Below are 25,213 nucleotides of genomic sequence, written 5' to 3' on the forward strand. Positions count from 1 at the left end.
ACGGTAACGATGTGCTTCTCAGTGCGAAGATAGAGGATAACTTACGCCACGTGCAGACGCTGGTACAAGCTCAGAAAGTGCGTGAACGCTGCCCCACCTCTACATCGCCTCCGGCGAAAGTGCGGGAGCGGGCTAGTGCGCCGCAGCTTCCAGAATTTGTGGAGAAAAACATCCTGCAGTTGATGGGCGAAAACGGTGCGAACTTGCGTGCGTTGCGTGACGTCTACTTTCGCCGCTTCGGCATGTCACTCGAAGTTGAGCAGTACGGCTTCGCGTCGCTGGACGACTGTCTGGCCCGGCTTCAAATCCGTTCGCCTTCTGAGAAAAAGCTTCAAGATAATAGAGCTCATGATGACATCGTTTCTGTGTTGGAGCAATATCCCGAGGGCCTGTACATGTCGCATTTTGCTGAAGCGGGCGCTCGTTTGTTGGGCAGGCCGCTGACCTTGGGCACCATGCAGTTGGTGCATCGTTTTCCATCACTCTTTCGCGTGGAGCGGCGTAACCCTAAGGGAGATTTTGTCCTGTTACCAGCCGCCGACTCAGCAAGTCCCCAGTCATTGCCGCCTGCGTCTCCTCTGCCGTCACAGTCGTTAGTACTTGTTACCCACGTGAGTAGCCCCGCCGAAATCGCTGTTCAACAGCAAAGCAACACGCTCCGTGACCTGACGATAGCCATGAACCGATTCTACGGAATCACGCCGAACAAGCCATCCGGACCACTCGATGCGTCCCGCGGACGTCTCTGTGCCGCGTTCTGCGAGAAATCGTGGCTGCGCGTCCGAGTCGCCGCGTATATGATTGGCGATGACATTGTGGAAGTGGATTTGTTAGACGCAGGTGGACGCGCGTGGTTTGAGCGTCGTCACCTGAGGCCCCTGGCGCCGTGCTTTGCCTACCTGCCGGCACAGTGCACGGTGATACAGCTGGACCTGCCTGCAGGGGTGCGTGCATGGGGAAAGACAGCCGGCGAACGGCTGATCGAACTAGCCAAGGGTCGCCGGCTGACTTGCCACGTTTACAGTCGCGAAGAGACACCTCCTTGTGCGCAGCTGGTAGATGACCACGGCAAGTCGTTGTCGACACAACTGGACGCTGAAGGATTGTGCGAGCGGACGTGGCGACGCATGCAACTCTCGAGCACCTTCGGTTTCAACGTCGTGCGGATGGGCACACGGCGGTACATATTTTCTGTCGACCTGTCGCGTCTGCTGGGTTGGCCAGGCGACAGTGCATTGCAGGAACTCGAGCGTCGTGGCATTCGCTTCGAGCAAGTGCAGTTGCGGCGAGATCGTGACAAGGACTCTTGGCGTGCCGTAGCGACCCTACTGGACGAGGGCGCCGATTCGGTGTGCCTATTCCCGGCCGAGAATATCGTGGATGCCGTGAACGTGCTCGGTTACCCACTCATTGAACTGAGCGCGGATATGAGGCACGTATTGTCACAGGTCGGTGAGGACTGGTAATTGCTGGCTTTTTATTTTCAAACATGCTTGCCTTGGGTAGAAACTATCACTTCCACATGCCGTTTGCATTGTTTGTTTATGCATCCCAGATTGACTGACCTTTCAAGGCATTTCTGTCATACTTAATGTCATGAAGCCTGCACTGGTTGTGGAAACATTGTATGCAACTTTCCCATGCCTTGATACTGCAAACTTAAAAAGGTAACAGTAAATGATATCCATTTGTTTAAATATACTGTTGCAATGCATGCCTAATTCACAAGACAGTGTGCAAAGTATACAAACACACAGAAAGTGCAATGGAGCATGTTGATAAGAAAAATTTTGCTGCTGTCAGTTGGGACTGGTGCAGCTGGGCTTGTGATCGGCAAATTAAACTTGTTATTCTCACCTATGCTGCTATGGTCAGCAAATAAGCACTATGACGAGGATGGGGTCATGTGTAAGCATGCAAGAATTTGTTAGCCATAATGTTATGGGTTTCACACATTTACTCACATCATTTTTCTGCTTGTTGTGCATTTGTTAAAATCCTTTGTGAAAAATATTTGTATGTCGTGTCACCTGTGACCAGATGCTAGTTGTGGAGTGTTTGTTAAAAGTGTGTGATACATGTTACTTGCATGCCAAACAATCCAACATGAGTCAAAAGTTCAGTCTTGTTTCAAATACTTGTCTCACTAGTACTTGTTTGATGCCATCATACATTCATTAAAATGTCTGAATAATGGTTCTGCTCACCAATATTTCCAAAGGATGTTTTAAGCCACTAGCTGACAAGGCTTTTAATTGAAAAGATAGATTAGAGGCAGGCTTGCCTTCTGGTGTATATGGTCCGTACCCCATTGAGTACGAATGAGGTAGGAGAAAATACAGGCTCTGGCTTGTAAAGTCATACTGTCTGAGCAGCAGAATTTGACATAGAAAGACCACATTGGCTAGCCATTGCAAAACAATGACAATTCTTTGCTGGTTCTGAAATGGGGGCCTTCAGTAGTGTGTCAAGATGTTGTTTTGCGATATACAGTGACAGTTTTAAACTGGCCAAGCCGGTTCAAACAAAATTTTTGTGGTATGATGCAAGTGCACATTTCAGATTGTGCAGCGGGTTCAATAACTCTTGGTGCTGTTTATAGCAACTTTGTAGGAGTAACTGCAGCACTGGGATCATTTAGAAATACAACAGTGCTGGGTACTTTTAACTTTGATGACTTGTGAAATAGTTTAATTATCACCTTTGTCTGTGATATGTTTAGTTTCGATTTGTTGCATGCTACAATGTTGGCGTTATGCACTGCTGGTTTGAGCATGTAGATATCCAAGGAATATCTGCCTGTTCACATGAATTAATGAAACCACGTTTATTCCGCATTAAAATGCGCCGAGGGCGCTGCGGTGGGAAGGGAGGGGGTATTATTGCAAAAGAAAGGTGAGGCTGCCTTTGTTTTATTAATGAGCGTCCTGGAGGCAGCTAAGTGGAGGCCGCATAACTCTTGTGGCTGTCGCGGAGCCAATCACCGACTGGTGGTGTTGTCGAGTCCTGGATGAACAACAGCAGTGTTCGCCAGAGCTCGATGGCATGGTCCGGAGGCGTGGTATCCAGGCAGGCCGAAGTCTGGAGAAAAGAAGGCCAGGCTTTATGGTGTCCAGGGCATGAAGCCTAGGTGGGATAGAGAGGGGGCACTCCTAACAAAGGTGGTTGAGATCAGCACAACATTTGCACATGGAACAGAACCCACTTACGGGTGGTGGTGTGCCACCCCTGTGGAAACTATTCAGCAAGTGAGGAGTTAGAAGGGTGCCTGTCTGAATTCTCCGAAGCAGGACTAACTCTCTCCGTGTAAATACCTTCGAGGGAAGTGACAGTATAGAGAGTGGATTGCCCACTGGTGTGAGGTAGGCGGCACGTCGTTGTTTGGTCACATGCCTGTCTGCCATCAGATCTGCTAGCTCAGGTGGTGTAGCTAGGAGAGGATAAGGAGTATCGGAGGCTCTGGCTAATGCGGTGGAGAGATGAGCGCGCGCCAGTCTGTGAGCCTTCTCGTTTCCCGGGGTACCGCAGTGTTCAGGGACCCTGTGGATGGTAACATCGTGACCGCATTTGTGGAGCAGACGTGCTTGGTGCCGGATCTTCTGCAGTACGGGATCTGTGTAAAGAACATTAGCGCATGCCCGATGGGCAGCCTGGGAGTCTGTGTACGCATGATGGTGAACAGGGTCAGTTTCAGAGGAAGTTGCAAGGGCCCAGTCCAAATAATCTAGTATGGCCATTAGCTCTGCGCGGGTGCTGTACATTGCTTCTGCTGATATATGATGGCGTCGGTTCTGATTTTCATTTGTCTGGTCGTACCATGCAGTGGCATAACAAGTGTTACTAGCGCCGTCTGCAGGAATTGCAGCGTCCGTGTATACGATGCATTCAGTCAAGGGGAGTGAACTCGTAGCTATAGCATGCCTCTTGGCATATGCAAGGTGCCGCATTCACTAATTAGGGTCCTTATTGAGAGGAAGTGGCTTGCCATCTGTGAAAGCCGCGATTTCCCACGGCGGCGTTTTGTTGGGCAAAATGGGCAATGTGTGGACATAATACCGGAGGAACATGAGTGTGTGTTGCCCGGCATTTGTGGTGTGACGTCTCGTCTCCTGTGTATAGATGTTCATATCAACGAGCTCGGACAGGTTGTTCAGCTTGCTACAGCTTTTGACCGCTTCGAGGCTTGTGTACCTTGGAAGTCCAGTAGCAATGCGTTTGGCTTCGTTAAGTAACCGGTTGAGCGTGTGCATCTGTGTGCGGTTGACTGGATGATACGGGAGACAAGAAAACTTGAGTGAACTGCCACATTTCACGTTCGTTTACTCCACGGGTGAGGTTAGAGATTCTTCGTAAAGCGTGCAGGATTTGTGTGCTGGTCTTCGTAACGCGCGTTGGAACCAAGTGCTCGCTGTGCAGTTCTCATTTAGGTGCGTACTGATTTTTTGGATAGTAGATTTCCATGTGATGGGTCGGTCACCGATGTACAGTTTAAAAGACTGCTTTTCTTCCTGTTTGACAAAGGTAGGTTGGCTACCATGAATGGCGACAAACTCTGTTTTGTCTGGGGCGGTGTGTAAACCTGTTTCCGTGGCATAGTCATGAATAATGCTGAGAGCTCTTTGTAAGACACCCTGCTGCTCCCCGATGGGCCCTTGATGCATCCACACGGTAACATCATCGGTGTACACCCTGTGCTTCAGGCCCGGTACGTCCACAAGGCACTCTGGTAGCTGGTGCATAGCTATATTAAACAGGCTCGGTGAAATAACTGAGCCCTGGGGGACGCCTACTTGGTTGGTTTGTATGTTCACCGGTGCTTTGCGGGAAGGATTGCATGTAACAAATACCACTAGTCAAGTGCAAGAAATGGGCGTTCGTGTAGCTGAATTTGCCAAAATACCATGAAAGTCATCACTTCTTGCAAGACAAATTTATATGCTTTGCACTGGCTGTGTGAACTACATTGGGCCACTGTAATAATGTTGGAAGTCGAGCTGTTTTGGTGCTTAGCGTAGGCAAGTGAAGGTACTCTTACCCAGTAGTGGGTGGGCACATGTTTAATTTGAAGGGCAATAATAAGTGATTGTAACTTTGCTTCTGTGCTTTTCTTTTTTAAATGGTTGCTAACTGTATTTGCCCTATGACTGGTGAATTCATGTTTAGTCCGCTTGGGCATTCATTTAAGGAAATGGAGCCTCTAAATAGAAACGATGAGTATTGAAGAAATGTGTTTGACGTATTTATTTCTGTATTGTATGACAAATGAATATGAGACATTTTAAGTGATGAGTTGAGGTAATGGTGAAGAGCACACTTTGTAGCACAATTGTTATGCAATGCTTGGGCATTGTAGCATAAGTGATCAAAAATAATCTTGCTTTTACATTGCTTTAATTACTTGCAGCTGCTCCTGGTAAAGTTGAGCCTTGTCAAATGTGCCTTTCGCTGGCTCTGGTGTGCTGCTGTGCTGGGCATGTCACAGGTTTGATGCTCAGCTGTGGTAGTCTTGGTGACGATGGCAGAGTGAAGAAACGCTTGTGTATCAATATTTGGGTGCATGTGTACCCTAGCTGGCCAAAATTAGTCTGGGGCCCTCTGCTATAGAATCTCTTAATCGAGGAGAATTCCGTCAAATTTCTGCGTGTGGTTCAATTCCCACCTACGGCAGCCACATTCTAATGTAGCAGAATGCTTATGTTACCCTGAACATTACTCAGAACATCAAACCCCGCAATTTAATTTTTAGTTTATGAATTACTTTCAAAAGATTTTAATAGCCAGGAAGATCATGAAACTACAGGTATTCGGTCTAAATTTTTGTTGCTGCTGTCTGCCCATTCTTGAAACAGGTGTGATGCGTGTTGTTGTCCAAGAAGCAGTACGCTACAGCAAATCAAGAAGTTTTCTGAATGTGGTTGACATGTCTCATCTCAGGCTCGATAGAGAAAGCTTGATCTTGAAAGGCAATGTGTAGTCAGGTTGTGTTGAGATAGGTAATGTTGAATACAGTGAAACCATTAAGAGAAACTGCAGCATGAGTACATGCTTAACTGTTGCTTAAGTGTAGTCATGCTTCTGTGGAGAATAAGCTTTTCTAATTTATATTTGGAAAGCATCCCTGCCTATGCGAACTATGCCTGATAATGAAATTTTAGGTGAAGTAGGATTAATGTAAGCAATTAATGGTAGTTAAGTGGTTAATGTAATTAATTATAATAATATTCTGGAGATTCCTCCCGATGAAGTTGGTGAATCATATGGCAAGAGTCCAGCATTCACTTGAAGGGACACTAAGGAGGAATTGCTAGCTGTTAGTTATGCTACGTTAAGCTGTATTGATAACACTTATGCAAAAGCAAAATCTCCACTCTTACAGTGAGAGGCGTGGTAAGGGATGAGAGAGAACGAAAGGCTGGTGGTGATGCCGCCTTGGTAGCTTCCGCAGCAGCTTAATGGCATTGCGCTGCTGAGCTCCAGGTTCGATCCCGGCTGCGGCAACTGCATTTCAATAGGGGTCAAATGCAAAAGTACTCGTGTACTTAGGTGCACATCAAGAAACCTAGGTGCTCAGAATTAATTCAGTCCTCCACTACAGCATGCTTCATAATCAGACCGTAGTTTTCACTCATAAAACTCCAGAATTTAATTTTCACTGTGACGGCATGGAATTTCACAGAAGGCTGGTTTGTTGGGCGAGTTCATATTCTATTCCTCATGGGAGCAGTGCAAAAGACGTAATATGAAGGCCAGGAAGACATACACAGTGTTGACCATCAACTGAAATTTTTACTGATATGATGTGAATATATGTTTCTGAACAAACACTTGGCAAGAACAATAAAGCAAAGGCAAAAGTTACAGGCAACAAAACACCACTTAATGGTGTATATCCAGATACTCATACAGATACTCATCTCTGAGGCAAGCAACGCGACAGATGGTCTAACGCCAACATTTCACCCAGCTTGTTTATAAGAAATACTTCTTGAATCTCACATGGCCGTCTTTTCTTTATACCTAGAAAGCACTCTGGTATCTGTAAACACCGGGGCGCAGCCACATTCTTTCCAATGTGAAGATTGGTGATAACATGGCTGGCTCTTAAAAGGAGCTTTATGGTTCATTAATCTACTATTCAAACAAAGCTCGATCCGGTCAATGCCACTTTTCTCGAACGAAAGGGGAATATCACATATGACACCTGTTTCGCATAAAGGGTAAAAGTGGGAGGGAAGGGCTTCATGCCAGGAAGATAGGATAACAATTGGACAGTTTTCAGCATTCCATGTTTGCAGTGTGTTGCATAGTCTTAAGAAAATGGGGCAAGGCATGGTCGCAATGTTGTTTTTTTTTAAACAGTAAACAAGCAGGTCAAGCTATGGGCTGCTGTGTACGGAAGGATCGAGGGTGGCACGTAAAGCCCGCATGGGTAAAATATTAAGCACTGTGAAAGAATGGTCGTGTGCGAGACAGGCGCGATCATTGACATTCTCTACCATGCGGGAAATGCTACATTGACCAGACTGAACGCCGTTTGAATAATAGATTAATGGACCATAAAGCTTGCCTGAAAGTCTAGCCCTGTTCAAACCTATCTTTGCATTGTGTTGTTCACTGTACCAAAACTGCACGGTTGGTTACAAGGGCACTCTTGTGGAGTGCTAGAGCTATGGAATAATTTTGACTACTCCAGGTTCATAAGTGTGCCCCCAAAGCATACTACATGAGTGTTCTAGCATTCCACCCCCATTGAAGTGTGGCCACAATGGCCTGGTAATGGCTTGGCAGCAGAATGTCATAGCCATTCAGCCATCGTGGCAGGTTAGTGTTGCTCTTTAGTGTCTTTCAGAGGTTTACCACACAGTGGCTCATCATTGGAGAGTTTTAATGTGTCCTGTATTCCTGTAAACGCAAGGGTACGGGGCATCTTACCGGATGAGTGGAGGCAGAAATGGCCTGGGTGCCGTGATGTCGTCCTTGCCCTCTGCTCTGTTTTTCAGCACGGTGCAGCCACTTGGTGGCACAAAGCACGATCAACCCAACAAACACACCTAATATTCCAGTAACCAAGTGTATTTTACGTCGCTGCTGGTGTAAATTTTTGGCAGCGGCGTAATCATGTTGCTGCCGAAAATTTGCACCACCAGCAGAATAACATACACTTCATTATCGCAATGTTAGCTGTATTTGGTTGATCTCTGTGCAGGCTGTTCACATTTGTACATCTGCTTATTTGGTAAAATGACCAGTTTACTTGCATTTGCCCGAATTCCGGACATGCTAAAACTCTCTATTATTGAGTTTAGGTTGAGCCCATTTACAGTCCAGCCCTCTCGTAAAAATCATCGTCGTCATCATCCTATCCTAAGTCCACTGCTGGATGAAGGCCTCTCCCTGCAATCTCCAATTACCCCTGTCCTGCGCCAACCGATTCCAACTAGCGCCTGTGGATTTCTTAGTTTTGTCACCCCAACTAGTCTTCTGTCGTCCTCGGCTGCGCTTCCCTTCTCTTGGCGCCCATTCTGCAACCCTAATGGTCCACCGGTTATCTGACCTGCACATTACCTGCCCAGCTGCATTTCTTTCTCTTAATGTCAATTAGAATATCTGCTATCCCTGTTTGCTCTCTGATCGACACCGCTCTTTTCCTGTCTCAACGTTACGCCTAACATTCTTTGTTCCATCGCTCTTTGCGTAGTCCTTTGTTTTCTAGCTTCTTTGTCAGTCTGCATGTTTCTGCCCCTTATGTCAGCACCGTTAGAATGCATTTATTGTACACCTTTCTTTTTAATGATAATAGTAAGCTTCCAGTCAGGATCTGAATATGTCTCCTGAATGCACTCCAACCCATTTTTATTCTTCTGTAAATTTCCTTCTCGTGATCAGGGTCCCCTGTGAGTAATTGACTTAGGTAAACGTACTCCTTCACAGACTCTAGAGGCTGACTGGCAACCCTGAACTCTTGTTCCTTTGCCCAGCAATTGATCATTATATTTGTCTTCTGCATATTAATCTTCAACCCCACTCTTATACTCTCTATATTCAGGTCCTCAATCATTTGTTGTAACTCATCCCCAGTGTTCCTGAACAGGACAGTGTCATCTGCAAATCAAAGGTTGCTGAGATATTGTTACGGGGATGTTGGTAGTATAGACTGAATACATTTACAGTATATACACAAGCAAAGTCAATGTGGTCAAGATGGCTGACAAGCACAACACGCAGCAGCCAGCGTCTCGCGATCTTCTTCCTCTCTCTCTTCTGTCATCCTTCCATAACAGGACCCCCGGGTGGTGAAGCGCCGTCTCGGCGGGTGGTAGGCGAAGAACTGTGAGCAAAGTATGGCTTCAGCCACGAAACGTGCACAATGTCAACAGACTTGAGGATGGATGAAACTGTAACGCCGCGATCTCGTAATTGACGTCATTAACTTGACGTAGGACTTCATAAGGCCCTGTGTAGCGAAAGAGGAGCTTCTGGGAGAAGCCGACCCGACGACATGGTGGCCAAAGCAGCACCCAAGTGCCCGGGGCGAACTGAACATCACGATGGCACCGGTCGTAACGCTCTTTTTGCAGATGCTGCGAGGCTAATAAGCGAGATCAGGCGACTTGACGCGCCATGTGAGCGTGATCGATGACTTCATGAGCGTACTCAGTGGCAACAGTGGCACAAAGGTAGGATGGTGTCAAAGGTCAAAGTGGGGTCGTGACCATATGGTGAGTATAAAAGGGTGAGTATCCTGCGGTGTCATGTCGGGACGAGTTATACGCGAATGTCACGTAGGCCAGCGTGGCGTCCCAGTCGCGGTGATCGTTGGAAACGTACATCAACAGCATCTCTGTGAATGTTCAATTGAGACATTCCGTAAGACCGTTCGTTTGTGGGGGGTAGGTGGGGGACAGCTTGTGCTCAGTGGCACAAGAGCGGAGGAGGTTGTCCACAGCTCGAGACAAGAACGGGCGGCCGCGGTCTTTAAGTAACTGTCGAGGTGCACCGTGCTGGAGAATGACGTCGTGAAGGAGAAAATCGGTGACGTTGCTAGCACAACTAGTTGGCAACGCCTTTGTTATCGCGTAGCATGTCGCATAATCAGTAGTGACGGCGTTCCACTTATTCCTTCTAGTCGTCGTCGGAAAAGGGCCAAGCAGGTCAAGGCCAACGCGAAAGAATGGTTCAGAGGGAACTTCAATGGGATGGAGTCGGCCGACGAGTGGCAGGGGAGGTTTCTTCCGGCGCTGACACAATTCGCAAGTTGCGACATAACGACGCACAGAGCGGTAGAGACACAGCCAGAAGAACCGCCGTCGTACGCAGACGTATGTATGCAAAACTCCAAGGTGTCCCGCTGTCGGTGTATCGTGAAGTTCGAGAATGGCGGATCGCAGATGATGAGGAAGGACAAGGAGCAACTCGGGGCCATCAGGGTTGATATTGTGGCAGTATAAGATGCCGTCATTCAGCACGAACATGCGGCGTGGGCCGTGGGTGCTGCCAAAGAATGGTTCAGAGGGAACTTCAATGGGATGGAGTCGGCCGACAAGTGGCAGGGGAGGTTTCTTCCGGCGCTGACACAATTCGCAAGTTGCGACATAACGACGCACAGAGCGGTAGAGACACAGCCAGAAGAACCGCCGTCGTACGCAGACGTATGTATGCAAAACTCCAAGGTGTCCCGCTGTCGGTGTATCGTGAAGTTCGAGAATGGCGGATCGCAGATGATGAGGAAGGACAAGGAGCAACTCGGGGCCGTCAGGGTTGATATTGTGGCGGTATAAGATGCCGTCATTCAGCACGAACATGCGGCATGGGCCGTCGGTGCTGCCAGATTGCACTCCGGCGATGATAGACTCTAAGGATGCGTCGCGTTGTTGTTCAGCGCGCATGTCGGTTATGTCAGTCAAAGCCATCACGCAAGTCACCGGATCATGCGCAACAGGAATGGGAGGATCCACGGGGTGATGCGAGAGGCAGTCAGCGTCCTTGTGCAGGCGTCCAGACTTATAGTTGACAACAAATGAAAATTCCTGGAACCGCAACCCCCAGAGGCCAAGCCGTCCTGTGGGGTCCCAGAGGGAAGACAGCCAGCAGAGGTCGTGGTAGTCTGTAATGATTGAAAAGGTGCGGCCGTACAAATATGGCCGGAACTTGGCGACAGCCCAAACTGAAGCCAAGCACTCCCGCTCGGTGATGGAGTAATTTCTCTCAGCAGGTGACAGCACGCGGCTGGCGTAAGCTATCACGCACTCGGTACCATTCTGCTGTTGAGCGACAACAGCGCCGATGCCGTGGCCGCTTGCGTCAGTGTGCACTTCGGTTGGTGCAGATGGATCAAAGTGGGCAAGTATGGGAGGTGTGGTCAGAAACCCGATGAGAGTGGCGAACGCGTGAGCCCGACGAGAACGGCGTGTTCTTCTTTAGAAGATCTGTCAAAGGCCGAGCAATGTCGGCGAAGTTTTTGACGAAACAGTGAAAGTAGGAACACAGGCTGACAATGCAGCGCACGTCAGAAGCAGAACGTGGCACAGGGAAACTGCGTATGGCGCGAACTTTTTCCGGATCTGGTTGGACACCAGATGCATCAACGAGGTGTCCCAACACGGTAATCTGACAGTGCCAGAATTGACACTGACATTTTTCGGAAGAACGTAAGAATGGCAGCGAGTTGGGTAAGGTGGCTGCCGAATGTGGGAGAAAAAACGATAACGTCGTCAAGGTAACAGACACATGTGGTCCATTCGTAGCCTCGCAGAAGAGAGTCCATCATACGTTCAAATGTCGCGGGGGCATTGCATAGGCCAAAGGGAATAACTTTGAACTGATATAAGCCATCTGGCATGATGAAGGCCGTCTTCTCGCGGTCCATTTCATCAACTGAAATCTGCCAGTAGCTGGATCGAAGATCGATGGACGAGAAGTATTTAGCTCCGTGCAAGCAGTCCAAGGCGTCATCGATACATTTTAATTTTTTCATATCATTTCAACATTCTTTTTTTACAGCAGAAAAAGAACGACGACTTGGTGGTAGTGGTAGTGGGTAGACGTCTTTTCGGGTGATCTTGTTTAAATGGCGATAATCGACGCAAAAATGCCAGGTACCATCCTTTTTTTTTTACAAGGACGACACGCGAAGCCCAAGGGCTGCTTGATGGTTCGATGACTCCTTTTCGGAGCATTTTGTCCACTTCTGATTGGATGACTCGACATTCAGCATGTGACACAAGATACACGACCGACGAATAGGATTTGTGTCTCCAGTGTTGATACGGTGGCGAACAACAGATGTTTGTCCTAAAGGCTTGTTGCCGAAATCAAAGATGTCAAGGTACGATTTTATGTCCGTGGCCTGTGCACAGGGGAGGTCAAGTGCAATCATCTCTACCGAGTCATCTGTTAGGGAACCATAGCTGTGAGCTGCAATTGGTGCTAGGAAACTGCTCTCGGCATTCAGACTTTCAATGCCAAATTCGGAAGTATTAGAAATGCTGGCCAAGAACATGTCGGCTGGAAGCACTTGAGGGCACAGGCTGAAATTCAGAAGCGGAAGAATGACATTGTTATTAGTAATAATCACCAGCGTATGCGGAAGAGCAACGTCTCAGTTCAAAAGCAGGTTGATGATGGGGCGAAGGACATATTCACGGTCTGGAATCTCTGGCTGTGCGGTCAAAGTGACGTAAGTGACTGCCTCAGGTGACAGACGCACATCTTTAAGCGAATACAAGTGCAGTGGAGCGGTGCTCGGAGCATTGGCAACTTGGGGCAGTTCCAAATGAAGAATGCCGGTTGCGCAGTCGAGAGCGGAATGATGGGATCATCATCATCAGCAGCAGCCTGGTTACGCCCACTGCAGGGCAAAGGCCTCTCCCATACTTCTCTAACTACCCCGGTCATGTACTAATTGTGGCCATGTTGTCCCTGCAAACTTCTTAATCTCATCCGCCCACCTAACTTTCTGCCGCCCTCTGCTACGCTTTCCTTCCCTTGGAATCCATTCCGTAACTCTTAATGACCATCGGTTATCTTCCCTCCTCATTACGTGTCCTGCCCATGCCCATTTCTTTTTCTTGATTTCAACTAAGATATCATTAACTCGCGTTTGTTCCCTCACCCAATCAGCTCTTTTCTTATCCCTTAACGTTACACCCATCATTCTTCTTTCCATAGCTCGTTGCGTCGTCCTCAATTCCAGCAGAACCATTTTCGTAAGCCACCAGGTTTCTGCCCCATACGTGAGTACTGGTAACACACAGCTGTTATACACTTTCCTCTTGAAGGATAGTGGCAACCTGCTGACCATGATTTGAGAATGCCTGCCAAACGCGCCCCAGCCCATTCTAATTCTTCTGATTATTTCAGTCTCATGATCCGGGTCTGCAGTCACTACCTGTCCTAAGTAGATATATTCCCTTACCACTTCCAGTGCCTCACTACCTATCGTAAACTGCTGTTCTCTTCCGAGACTGTTAAACATTACTTTAGTTTTCTGCAAATTAATTTTTAGACCCACCCTTCAGCTTTGCCTCTCCAGGTCAGTGAGCATGCATTGCAGCTTGTCCCCTGAGTTACTAAGCAAGGCAATATCATCAGCGAATCACCCGCAATCAATCGCAAGCGAATCGCAAATCCTCCTGAATGATGGGATAAAAAGTCCAATCCAAGGATAATGTCGTGAGGGCAGTTCTCGATCACAGCAAAGAGAACAGAACTAGGGCGGCCGCCTATACTTATGCGCGCAGTACACATTCCAAGTACAACCAGCATGTCGCCATCGGCCACACGAAGCACTCAGGCAGCTGCTGGGGTGCCTACGTAGGCTAGCACTCATCACAGATACGTGGGCTCCAGTGTCGACGAGTGCTTGGACAGGTAAGCCATCTATTTTAACGTCAGTTACACTTCTCTTCGTGCGCACAGACAGAGGATTTGCAGCAGTAGTGGGCAATGCAGCACCACCTCGGAGGGCTGCATTTCTTAGTTTTCCGAAAGGGTGCGGCCAAAAGCCACAGGGGACGATAGGCAATGTGGCTGCGGCGAACGGGAAGATGGACGACGTGTTTGCGGTGAGCGAGACTGGTGTCCGCACGGCGATGGTTAGCGACTGTACCATGTGTTCCTAGCAGAGTTGTCGGTGCTGTTAGACTCTGCTCGCTGTGGGTGAAACATTGTGGGCATTTCTATTAAAACGTCTCAGGTTGGTCAGCGTGCGAGGTGGTGAGGGCCACGAGTTGTGACAGTATCTGGCGACATGACTAATGCGGCCACAGGTGAAACATATCAGTTGGTCATCCGCAGTCCTCCACTCAGTCGGGTTACGATAACGCAGAGAGAAGCGTCGGGGTGTAGTGAAAATAGTAGAAGGGCGTTCGTTGGCTCTGGGATTGGTGACTGAACAGACAGAATGTAGGCCAAAGTTTTCAAGTTCCTGTCGAACGGTGGCTTGCACGAGGCAAACTGAAATAGGGTAGCATCAGGGCTATGCGAACAGAAAGCTGCGGGCGCCATCGCGTCCAGTTCACATCGAACTATTCGCACCACGTCCTCTGATGGCGACGCATGTTGCTGTGCGGGCTGATCTTCACACGTTGATGTTGCGGCAGTATTGGGAAGTCTGGTGAATGGGTGAAGGACGTGTTGGCTTTTGGCCTGCTCGAATTGTCGGCACTCTTTGATGATAGCATCAACTGTAGAGCAGCTTTTGCACATGAGCAGAATAAAGGCGCCGTCAGCAATTCCCTTGAGCACATGCCCTACCTTGTGAGCTGCAGTCATGTCGTGATCGGCTTTAAGACAAGGCGCCAGCCTGTCCTGGATATACGAAACATAGCACTCTGTGGGGGTTGGGCACGAGAGGCCAGTTCCTGCTTTGCGGCAATTTTACGGCCGGCTGGTTTGCCAAACAACTCTGTGAACTTTGCATTGGTTCCAGTTGGTCAGCTCCTCTTCATAGTTTTCGAACCACACCTTTGCCGTGCCTCTTAGGTAGAACAACAGGTTAGCTAGCATGAGTGTAGGGTCCCATCTGTTGATTCCACTCACACATTCGTACATAGTCACCCACTCATCTACGTCGGCGTCTTCAGTCCCGCAGAAAGTTCCGGGATTCTTGGGTTGAGCAACCACAACCGAAGGGGACAGCGTTGTAGCGGGTGATGGTGACGTTGGAGGCGGCAACGACGTTGATCTCGAGTGCTCACCATCAATCATGGTGAGGACGGTGATGCAACATCCACTGCGGAGCTCCGTTTCCAGCTGTGGCACCCCGCACCTCCCACCAATATGTTACGGGGATGTTGGGAGTATAGACTGAATATATTTACAGTATATATACAAGCAAAGTCAATGTGGTCAAGATGGCTTACCAGCAACAACACGCAGCAGCCAGCGTCTCGCGATCTTCTTTTCTCTCTCTTCTGTCGTCCTTCCATAACAATATTCGCCGTTGATCCTTACTCCTAAACCTTCCCAGTTTAATAGCTTGAATACTTCTTCCAAAGATGCGGTGAATAGCATTGGAGAGATTGCGTCTCCTTGTCTGACTCCTTTCTTTATAGACGACGAGCAAAACGTGAACAAGGTAAATGCAGGAGCCAACATTTCGACAAGCGGACTTGTCTTCTTCAAGGCCTTGAAGAAAACAAGTCCACTTGTCGAAACGTTGGCTCCTGCATTCACCTTGTTCACATTTTGCTCATCATCTTGAATTTCCATTTCCCACATTCCCCGTGTTTTCCCTTTCTTTATAGGTATCTTCCTACTTTTCTTGAGAATTAAGGTAGCTGTGGGAATCTTTGTAGATACTTTACAAGATATTTATGTAAGCGTCCTGTACTCCTTGCTTACTTAATGCCTCTGTGACTGCTGGTATTTAACTGAATCAAATGCCTTTTCATAATCTATGAAAGCCATATAGAAAGGCTGATTGTACTCTGCAGATTTCTCGATTACTTGATTGATGACATGGATGCGATCCATTGTACAGTATCCGTTCCTGAAGCCAGCCTGTTCTCTGGTTGACTGAAGTCAAGTGTTTCCCTTATTCTATTGGAAATTACCTTGGTGAATATCTTATGCAATACTGGAAGTAAGCTAATGGGCCCATAATTTTTCAGTTCTTTAACCTCTCGCTTTTTGTGGATTAGTATAATGTTAGCATTCTTCCAATTCTCTGGGACTTTTGAAGTCCATAGGCAGTTCGTATAAAGGGCCGCTAGTTTTTCAAGCATTATGTCTCCGTTATCTTTGATTAAATCGACTGGTAGTCTATCTTCTCCTGCTGCTTTCTCCCGTTTCATGTCTTGCAAGGCCCTTCTAACTTCATCGATGGTTATAAAAGGAGCCTCTCTAACCTGTTCATTACTACTTTGAATGGAGCTATTGTTTCTGCTTTGGGTACTGTACAGGTCAGTATAGAATTCTTCCACTGCTTTTACTATATATTTGAGATTGCTGATGATATTACCCTGTCTATCTTTCAGTGCGTACATCTTGGTTTGTCCGATGCGTAGTTTCATTCTCGCTGTTCTCATGCTGCGTCCATTTTTTACTGCTTCTTCAGTCTTTCTCACATTATAATTTCGAATATCCCTTATTTTCTCCTTGTTGATTAGCTTTAACAGTTCCGCGAATTCCATGTGATCTCTTAAGTTGGGCACTTTCATTCTTTGTTGTTTCTTTATTAGTTCCTTTGCTACTTGGGAGAGCTTACCTACTGGTTGCCTTGGGGCCTTACCTCCCACTTCTATTGCTGCTTCTGAAGCCAGCCTAGTTAAGTTTCATTCATTGTCTCTATACTATCTTCATCTCTGTTCTAAGGCTGCAAATTTGTTTTAAAGTGCCAACCCTAATTGGTCTGCTTTTACCCTTACTGCGTCTAGGTTGGCCTGTTTCTTCTTGAGCAATTTTATCCTTTCTCTTCAAATTTAGGTGAATCCTCGCCCTCACTAACATATTATCACTGCGCTTTACCCTAACTAACATTTCTACATCCTGCACTATGCTGGGAATAGCAGAAAGTATGAAATCAATTTCATTTCTTGCTTCAGTATTAGGGCTTTTCCAGGTCCACGTTTTGTTCCAACGCTTGCTGAAGAAGGTTTCATTATTCGCAGCTCATTCCTTTCTGCAAATTCTACCAGTATTTCTCCTCTAGCGTTCCTAGAATTGACGCCATAGTTGCCAATTGCTTGTTCACCAGCCTGCTTTTTCCCCACTTTTGCATTGAAGTCGCCCATGTCTACAGTATACTGAGTTTGCATTTTTCGCATTGCTAATTCAACATCTTCATAAAACTTTGCTATTTCTTCATCATTGTGACTGGAGGTTGAGAATAAGTTTGTGCTACCTTTATTCTATACCTCCTATTTAGCTTTATTACGACTACTGCTACCCTCTCATTAATGCTGTAGAATTCGTCAATGTTGCCCGCTATGTCCTTATGGATTAGCAATCCTACTTCGAACTGCTTTTTATCTGGTAGTCATTTATAGCAGAGGACGTGGCCATTTGTCAGCACTGTATAAGCTTCACCAGGTCTTCTAACCTCATTAAGGCCAATGATATCCCAAACAATGCCTGATAGTTCCTCAAAGAGTCCTAGTAGGCTAGCTTCACTTGAGAGGGTTGGGGTGTTAAATGCTGCAAGGGTCAGTTTCCATTGGTGGCCTGTCCGGGTCCAGAGATTCTTGGCACCTGCTGCTGTGTTACAGGTCTGACCGCCGCCTTGGTCAGGTGCTCTGCAGCTGCTGGGGACTGAGGGCCATTGGGTAATTGAGTGATTCATTTATCAGTCTGATAAGTATGTCGGATAGATGATTGAATTAATGAATTGTATTGAAGAAGGGGTGGCTCTGTGGCCTATACTGGGTTTCAGAATGGTGGGTATGGTATAGAGAAAAGGGGTGGGGGTTAACGGCGCCACTGAAGATGAAATGCTTCGAAGAGCATCACCCCTGGCAGCCACAAAAGGTCCCACTCTGCCCCCTGATGACGTAAGAGGTGTGGAAAAAAAGCAACGAGACTGGCAACGCCGGGAGCAAACTGGCAGCGATGCAGGCACTCTGTTCACATAGTTTGTGCATCAGACACTCTTAGATGCTTAGTGAAAGTGTCAACCTCGTGTGGTAAACATGCAACATGTGATAACTGAAGCTGTGTTTTTGTACTGTACTGCAAAAATGGAACAGCGAAATTTGGGGCAATGGTGTGCCATCAAATTTTGTGTCACACTTGGTGAATGCAAAAGTTTGACCTGCGAAAAGTTGCAACGAGCCTTTGAGGAACATTCCTTATCAAGAGCACAAGTTTTTCAGTGGCACAAAGCATTTTTGGAGGGCCGCGTGACAGTGGAAGACGAACCTTGCTCAGGGAGGCCTTCAACATCCAAAACTGAGGAAAATGTGCAAAGAGTGAGCGCTATTGTGTGGTCAGACCATTGACGAACATTGAGGCTGATGAGTCGATCTGAATCGTTCTACCCGTGATGAAACTTTGACTTGAAATTTGGGCATGAGAAAAGTGTGTGCCAATTTGGTACCGAAAAACCTCTCCATTGAACAGAAGGACAATTGAAAGGATAGAAAATGACCCAGGCTTCTTCAGTTCTATGATCACTGGTGATGAATCATGGATTTTTGTGTACGATCTAGAAACAAAATGTCAAAATGAAGATTGGCACATTCACTCTTCTCTTCGACTGAAGAAAGCTCGAATGAGCAAATAAAAAATCAAGTCAATGCTGATTTGCTTTCTTGGCAGTAGGGCGATTGTTCACATAGAATTTATGCCAGAAGGACAAACTGTAAACCAAGCTTTTTTTTTTTTCATTATGCAAAAAAGAGGTGTGGTGTGCAGACAGGACACAAGAGTAGAGAAGTGTACAACACAAACGCCACCTGTCAACTGACGGGAGCACTGAGGCGAAAAAAAGACACAAAACTCATCTGCGCAAGCTCAGGAATGGTATCGCCACGTGTCAGTCGGGTACATGTGCCGGTCTACGTGAGAGATAACTGTTAAGGCACTTAATCTCTTCCTTATGTAAAGTAATCAAAGGCTGACTCACGCACACACTTCCAACATTATTGATATGCCACGCCTCTTCCATAAGACGCATATCTTCATTCTTATGCAAAAAAAGAGGAGAGGTGTACAGACAGGACACAAGAGTAGTGAAGTGGACAACACGAACGCCACCTGTCAACTGACGGGAGCACTGAGGCGAAAAAAGAGAGACACAAAACTAATCTGCGCAAGCTCAGGAATGGTATCGCCACGTGTCAGTCGGGTACATGAGCCGGTCTACGTGAGAGATAACTGTTAAGGCACTTAATCTCTACCTTATGTAAAGTAATCGAAGGCTGACTCACGCACGCACTTCCAACATTATAGATATGCCATGCCTCTACCATAAGACGCGTATCTTCATACTTATGCAAAAAAGAGGTGAGGTGTACAGACAGGACACAAGAGTAGAGAAGTGGACAACACGAACGACGACTATAAACTGAAGGGAGCACTGACGCGAAAAAAGACAGAAGACACAAAACTCATCTGCGCAAGCTCTGGAATGGAATCGCCACGTGGCAGTCGGGTACATGTGCCGGCCTACGTGACAGATAACTGTTAAGGCACTTAATCTGTTCCTTATGTAAAGTAACCGAAGGCTGACTCACGCGCGCACTTCCACCATTATAGATATGCTATGCCTCTACCATAAGACGCGTATCTTCATTCTTATGCCTTTACAATATCGCGCATTCATCTAACTCTGGCGTGCAGTTCCAATCTTGGCAATGTAGGGAACGATTAGAAGGCGATCCACCGGTTAACGACCTTTTGTGTTCCATTAGCCTCTGATTGATACACCGTCCCGTTTGCCCTACGTAGAACTGGCCACAGCTAAGTGGAATTTTATAAACCACACCCATATGACAGTCAGTAAAACTGTTGTTATTATTGTGCTTCACTGGACAAATATCTGTTCTTTTTTTGCCTTTTACCTGTCCTTTTTCCTCTGTACGACAGCTCATGTCTTACCTAGCTTATTGGGAGCAGTGAAAGCAACATTAACATCATATCTACTTGCAACTTTTTTAAGCCTGTGCGACACTGAATGAATGTACGGAATAGCCACTATTCTTTTTTTGCTATTACTGCTTTCTGTAATCACGTCCGTCCCCCTTGACAACGACTTCTTTAGGCGCGTAGCCACAGTGGCCACTGCTACACTAGGATAACCTGCTTCTAATAGGCGCTGGACCTGCGCATTAAAACTGGCGCTCATATTGTGCATGCAGGATCTGGTGAGAGAAGACTTAAGGCACGACATGGCAATTCCGTTTTTTTACTACTTTGGAACATTTCGATTGAAAGTTTAGCAATGGCTTCGAAGATCTTGGGGAGTACTGCCCACAAACGTGATTTTGTTCGAAGACCAAGGAAATGTCAAGAAGCTGAATTACGCATTGCTGAGGAAATTCCGTGGTAAACTTCAATCCTCCTCCATAAAGCTTAAATTGCTCACTTATTGAGGTAGCAGCGGAATCGGAATCTTCCCTATTGCAGAAAATCAGGTAATCATCAATGTAACGAGATATTTGGATAACGCTATCACCTTAGGCTTTCTCTAAGCAGCTGTCAACCTTACTCAGGTAAATATTGCTAAGAATTGGGGCAACCTTCGAAAAGCCAATACAAATGCCTGATTTCTGCAGAAAAACGCCATCTCTCCACCCAAGCAGCGTCGACTTCAAGTACATTGAAAGAATTTCTAGAAAAGCTGCCGTGGAAACACCGCATCTCAATAAACGCCGACTCTTGCACTTGTTCATTAATGCACTCATTTACGGAATTTAGCAACCTGTCATGTGGCAAGGAATAATACAGGTCTTCAATATCCATACTGAAAGCTGTACAATCACCAGGATTTTCCTGTCTCAAATACTGAACTAGTGCCTGAGAATTATGCAAGCAAAAGGGGTCTCAAAAAAAACTTGTGAAGTTAAGCAGTTCTGTTAGGTAACTAGCGACACAGACCTGCCACGTTCCTTTCTCTGACACTATAGCACGAAGAGGAATTTCTTGCTTATGGGTCTTCGCCGAGAAAAACACTTCTAAGGTGAGGGATTTTGCTTTCTTCACATTAGAGACAACCCTATCAAGATTATGTCGTGACAGGAGATCAACCGAACGTTGCTTAACTGCCGAAGGCTTGAGTTTTACTGGCTGTAAATTCTTTTCTATGGCTGAAATCGCTTTTTCTCAAAAACATGTCATCTGGCATAATTGCAAAATAACCTTCCTTGTCAGATATTACTGGTCTAAGTTTATGCTCCACAAGGTAATTAACTAACGGTCGGACAGGGTCAGACGTCTTAAAATGAGAATTAGATTGTTTAATGCTAGCGATGCAATCTGAAATACACTGCGAGCGTTCTTCCGGGACGAACCAGGTCATGCAGCGCGGTGTGCTTAAAACGTCAACGGGCTTTATGTTCGGCTTAAAACAGTGCTTAGGACCTAGAGCGAGGGTTTTCTTGTGGGTGTCACTTACGATGGCGTCTCCAAGAACCAGTACGCTATTTCACGGTGAATTATTAGAAGGGTGTTTCCTCTTTGTTGAAGCTCCGGAAATTTTATCCTCCATAGGAAGTCCGCGTGTTGCGCGGCTAACCTATTCCAGTCGGCGTAGGGGCGGTTCCAATGGCGACAGTTTCCCAGGGCCGCGCAATGGACCTTTAGACACTCCTGATCCTAACTTGGCGCCATGATTCAGCGGAAATAATAGCTCCAATCCTCCTGGCATGCCCAGTTGATGGTTGAAGGAAGCCACACATAATTGGTTGAAGGAAGCCGCCATCGTAAGTGGTACCCACAGAAAAACCCTTGCTCTAGGTCCTAAGCCCTGTTTTAAGCCTAACGTAAAGCCCGTTGACGTTTTAAGCACACCGCGCTGCATGACCAGGTTCGTCCCGGAAGAACGAGCGCGCTGTATTTCAGATTGCATTGCTAGCATTAAACAACAAATTCTCATTTTAAGACGTCTGACCCTGTCCGACCGTTAGTTAATTACCTTGTGGAGCATAAACTTAGACCAGTAATATCTGACAAGGAAGGTTATTTCTTAAAGGGACACTAAAGGTTACCAGAAACTCAAGTTAAAGTGGTAGAGCAATGTTCTAGAACGTCTAAGTCGTCAATATAATCGCGAACAGAGCTTTAGTAACCGAGAAATTGAGGTAAATGCATGACACGATTTGAGACCCCCCAGCGACATTCCGGTACTAGCCCGATGATGAAAGGTCTCCTCATAATTTGTGTTACTAATACTCAACTACTCGTATTAAAAATATCATTTCATTCGATTATAAGCCGGAAAAAATGCTACTTGTCTACGTCTATTCGATTCTAGGAAAAAATAACATTTTGACGTTACCCTTCAGTAATATGGGTGTTCGAAAGGTTTCGTTTTCGCTCGACTCTGCGCCGCGCACGCTTTGGAGTTTCAGTAGTTTCGTTATCGCGTCGTGCTGTGAGGGTTCTGCTCGCGAAACTTTCATTTGGAACAAGCAGCGAGAATGCCACGTCCATGTGATGTCGTGGGAAGCCCTCGTTGCTTTCCCGCTCCGGAGAGCCGGTGTCGAGGCCGCCGTCGTAGTACGCAACGACGCCGGCAGTGCGAGCCCTCAGAAGCAGGTCGCGCTCGTCGGTGCTCAAATCGCTGAAGTTGAGCCCACCATCGCGAGCCAATCTGTCGGTGTCAGGGTCCATTGCGACGAGCGTCGAAGTTAGCGTCATAGAATGAAGTACCAGCTTATGGGCGTCTTGCGCTGGAGTGTGAGGTATAGTAGCGGCGCCTGGTGGCGGTGCGGGAAACGACATCTGGGTCGTGCCAGCTTGGGTCGTATTGAGCCCTGGCTGTGGCGAAGCACGTTTCTAGGCCGAGTTTTGCGTCGATTCGCACATTTTTATGCCCTGTTGCGAGTGCGAAAAGGCTCGTCGCTTCTCATAGACCACGCCGACCACGCTGCGAGCTCGCTGCAGCCTATAGTTTAACGAAAACGGACTCTCCGTGTGCCGTGGGACGTAACGTGGGACGTAATTCGTTTCTCCTTCCGCTAGCCACCATACTCCCGCTTTCGCTCTGCTGTCGGCTCTGTCTTGGCTCTGTTTCTGGCCGCGCGTTCGCGTTTTGCGCAGAAAAGCCGTAGCGCCGTCTGCGGACGCCGTTCTACTCACCGATGGCGCAACGTCACTATGAGACCTTGATGTCAGTTCTCCTCGATCGGAGGGCGGGCGATTTGAACTGCGCTAGAGCTACGCGGACGCTTCAGAACGCATTTTCTCTTAAAATAAGTCTCTCCTTGGCACGAAACAAGCGTTTCGAGGTTTCTGGGATGGTATTTCAACAGTCCACGTTGACTTAATAGTAACCTTTAGTGTCCCTTTAATTATGCCAGATGACATGTTTTTGAGAAAAAGCGATTTCAGCCATAGAAAAGAATTTACAGCCAGTAAAACTCAAGCCTTCGGCAGTTAAGCAACGTGCGGTTGACCTCCTGTCAAGACATAATCTTGACAGGGTTGTCTCTAATGTCAAGAAAGCAATATCCCTCATCTTAGAACTGTTTTTCTCGGCGAAGACCCATAAGCAAGAAATTCCTCTTCGTGCTATAGTGTCAGAGGAAGGGACGTGGCAGGTCTGTGTCGCTAGTTACCTAACAGAACTGCTTAACTTCACTAGTTTTTTCAGACCCCTTTTGCTTGTGTAATTCTCAAGCACTAGTTCAGTATTTGAGAGAGGAAAATCCTGGTGATTGTACAGCTTTTAGTATGGATATCGAAGACCTGTATTACTCCTTGCCGTGTGACTGGTTGCTAAATTCCGTAAATGAGTGCATTAATGAACAAGTGCAAGAGTCGGCGTTTATTGAGATGCGGTGTTTCCACGGGAGCTTTTCTAGAAATTCTTTCAATGCACTTGAAGTCGACGCTGCTTGGGTGGAGAGATGGCGTTTTTCTGCAGAAATCAGGCATTTGTATTGGCTTTTCAAAGGTTGTCCCTATTCTTAGCAATATTTACCTGAGTAAGGTTGACAGCTGCTTAGAGGAAGCCTTAGGTGATAGCGTTATCGAGATATTTCGTTGCTTTGATGATTACTTGATTTTCCGCAATAGGGAAGATTTTGATTCCACTGCTACCTCAGTAAGTGAGCAATTTAAGCTTTATGGAGGAGGATTGAAGTTTACCACGGAATTTCCTCAGCAACGCGTAATTCAGTTTCTTGACATTTCCTTGGTCTTCGAACAAAATCACGTTTGTGGGCAGTACTCCCCAAGATCTTCGAAGCCATTGCTAAACTTTCAATCGAAATGTTCCAAAGTAGTAAAAAAACGGAATTGCCATGTCGTGCCTTAAGTCTTCTCTCACCAGATCCTGCATGCACAATATGAGCGCCAGTTTTAATGCGCAGGTCCAGCGCCTATTAGAAGCAGGTTATCCTAGTGTAGCAGTGGCCACTGTGGCTACGCGCCTAAAGAAGTCGGTGTCAAGGGGGACGGACGTGATTACAGAAAGCAGTAATAGCAAAAAAAAGAATAGTGGCTATTCCGTACATTCATTCAGTGTCGCACAGGCTTAAAAAAGTTGCAAGTAGATATGATGTTAATGTTGCTTTCACTGCTCCCAATAAGCTAGGTAAGACATGAGCTGTCGTACAGAGGAAAAAGGACAGGTAAAAGGCAAAAAAAGAACAGATATTTGTCCAGTGAAGCACAATAATAACAACTGTTTTACTGACTGTCGTATGGGTGTGGTTTATTAGATGTGGCCAGTTCTATGTAGGGCAAAGGGGACGGTGTATCAATCAGAGGCTAATGGAACACAAAAGGTCGTTAACCAGTGGATCGCCTTCTAATGTTTTCCTACATTGCCAAAATTGTAACTGCATGCCAGAGTTAGGTGAATGCGCGATATTGTACAGGCATAAGAATGACGATACGCGTCTTATGGTAGAGGCATGGCATATCTATAATGGTGGAAGTGTGTGCGTGAGTCAGCCTTCGATTACTTTAGATAAGGAAGAGATTAAGTGCCTTAACAGTTCTCTCTCACGTAGACCGGCACGTGCACCCGACTGACACGTGGTGTTACCATTCCTGAGCATGCGCAGATGAGTTTTGTGTCTTCTTTCTTTTTTCGCCTCAGTGCTCC

The sequence above is a fragment of the Dermacentor variabilis genome, unplaced genomic scaffold, assembly GCF_050947875.1.
Source record: "Dermacentor variabilis isolate Ectoservices unplaced genomic scaffold, ASM5094787v1 scaffold_19, whole genome shotgun sequence".
In the NCBI taxonomy this organism is placed as follows: domain Eukaryota; kingdom Metazoa; phylum Arthropoda; class Arachnida; order Ixodida; family Ixodidae; genus Dermacentor; species Dermacentor variabilis.